This window comes from Palaemon carinicauda, chromosome 18, assembly GCF_036898095.1.
Source record: "Palaemon carinicauda isolate YSFRI2023 chromosome 18, ASM3689809v2, whole genome shotgun sequence".
In the NCBI taxonomy this organism is placed as follows: Eukaryota; Metazoa; Arthropoda; class Malacostraca; order Decapoda; family Palaemonidae; genus Palaemon; species Palaemon carinicauda.
The window spans coordinates 130,205,458-130,207,957 of record NC_090742.1 but is presented as its reverse complement, the minus strand read 5'-3'; the positions used below and the strand labels follow the sequence as shown (position 1 = coordinate 130,207,957).

The 2,500-nt window shown below is 31.5% G+C and overlaps 1 pseudogene; it reads left to right on the top strand.

The window, feature by feature from the left end:
• Nucleotides 1-2,500, top strand: part of LOC137657555 (putative neural-cadherin 2) — a 121,711-nt pseudogene that overhangs the window by 111,319 nt on the left and 7,892 nt on the right.

Here is a 2,500-nt window from a genome sequence, read left to right as displayed (position 1 = left end):
CCCATCATAGATGCCATGAATACCGCAACTACCAACAAAATATGATATACTATATTAACAAGAACAATAAACGGACCATATAATTTTATGTGACGTAAAATAAAACATATCTAAGCTAGATCATTATCTTATGAATGCAAACACGACTTGAATTATCATATTTTCTGCGATTATAGGTTTTTTTGGAGGATTCCTTGATTGATAGTCCTGACTGATGTCGACCGTACCGAGGTAGTGGGATGACGTCACGAGCAGAAAAGAACTGTCGAAATAGTAACAGTAAACTCTATTCATTTCATAATAATTGGATTGATGGATTAATGTAATTTCAAGTGATAAATTCTTTTTAAATGTTTACAATTACTATGTTTTTATTGTCCCAATGAATATCAATGCCCAAGAAGGTTTGGTCTGTTCGAAGAGAACATTCTATTGCCAAAATGAATATAATTATTTAACGAGGTTCGGTGTATTAGAATACAAAGTGAAGTAAATTATATCGAATTTATAAAAAAAAAAAAAAATAAACAAAGGATATAGTCAATGTCGAAAACCATTTGAATAACAAAAACTATCAAAGAATTTAAGGATAAAACATTTCTCCCATAAGTAGCCAATAAATATCTCAATAAAAAAGATTAAAAAGAGTCGCAATGTTTGCAAACAAAGGCGACCTACTGCAAGTGCTGCAACTTCTAATGCCCTAAAAGAAGATGAACCTAAGTAAATATAGGACAGAATACTATATCTTGTAAGATCAAATTAATATATCTTAATTAAAGGAGATTTTGTGTTTGGATATTGGCTCATAATAGCAAATTCATTGTTAGTGATGACGTAAACTATCTCTATAATGTTTATTTTGATCAGCATGGAACCCTTCCACATACACTCCTTCAACAGTAACACAAAAACCGAACTCCAGAATTTCCTTCAAATTGTTAAACAAACCTAAAAATAATTCATAATTGAGCTGAAGAATATTAATATATTGTTTTAATTCTGAGGCATATTTTTCCTGGAAATAATTTTTGGTGGTTTGCGGAAGGAATATACAATAGGGTTTTCATTGAGTATCCTCCTACATTCATCAATTCTTTCACCCATTAACTTGTTAATCATATTGCGTAGTTTTTTGTTTTTTTAGAATTTTAAATTTATTTTTATAATCCTAAAATATATCATTTATATAATAAAAAATGAGACGCAAGTCTCTGCAGAACGCAGAATCTAAAAGGAGAATACTATGTTCTAAACTGGAGGTCACTTACGTACCGGGATAGCTAACCATAAGAAATCGAAGCTAGGTAAAGAGAGGTAAAACAGCATTTCTTACAACACTTTTCCACATTGAAAATCAAACTGCAATTTAAGTCTGGTTATATTATAAAGTGGTATAGAATGATATTTTAAAGCTATGTTTACAGTGTTGTTGATTGGTCTTGTTCGTTTATTCACAAATTATACCTTTATGATGACTGAACATTCCCGTCTCACTACTGTACACTACAATGTCATATAAAATCGATGTATAATTAGATAAAGGGAATACAGCATTGGAAGTCGATCCGCAATCAGTATCCTGATGAAATCCTTTATGATAAAAGTAGATACCTAGAGAGAGAGAGAGAGAGAGAGAGAGAGAGAGAGAGAGAGAGAGAGAGAGAGAGAGAGAGAGAGAGAGAGAGAGAGAGAGTATGATACGAAGATGCATGAAAATGAAACGAAAATGTAAGCGAAATAGGACATTAAGTAGATTAATCAGACATGAAAATTATGAGAGGTTACGACAAAGCAACCATTTCAGAACAAAATCATGAACAATTAAATAGGAAAAAAAAAGAAACTATAAAAAAACGTAAATTTCTATTACATTGACCATAATTAACAGTTCGATACATCCACGGTAGACCCGTTGCCATTCTAGCGCGTATTGTATCATATATATCTGTATGTCACGTATTAGAAATTTATTTTCTTAAGTTAAATGATTGATGATGAACTGCAGAGTTACTATTCCTATCCCAATACTTAAATGCTTGAGTTTTTTAAAAATAATGTGCTTAATCATTGCAGTGTTTCATCATAAAAAAAAAATCAAAATGTATTTTTCTTTCTGTATATAAAATTAGTGTCTGTATGTATGTATTAAATTTCTTCTGATATCTATTTCACTATTCCAAAAGTGTTGATAGAATCCTTATGTATGAGGATCAAGTTCAACTACTTTTCAACTTCAATAAGTCTCATTTGATTTCAGAAAAAAATATACTTATTTGGGTGAAGAGATTAAACAAAAACATTATGCTTATATATCCATTTTGAGCTGTATACGAATGGATCTTTAGTAATGATATTTAGTGAAATCACGCTGTCATAATGCTTCCATTCTTTTCCCATCAGACGTGGATGTCCTAGGCGGTTCTAAGGAGAGCGGAGGAAGCTCAGGGAAAGGTTGCGAATGCTCCCAACGAGATCTCTCCGAAGGCATTCTGTATGG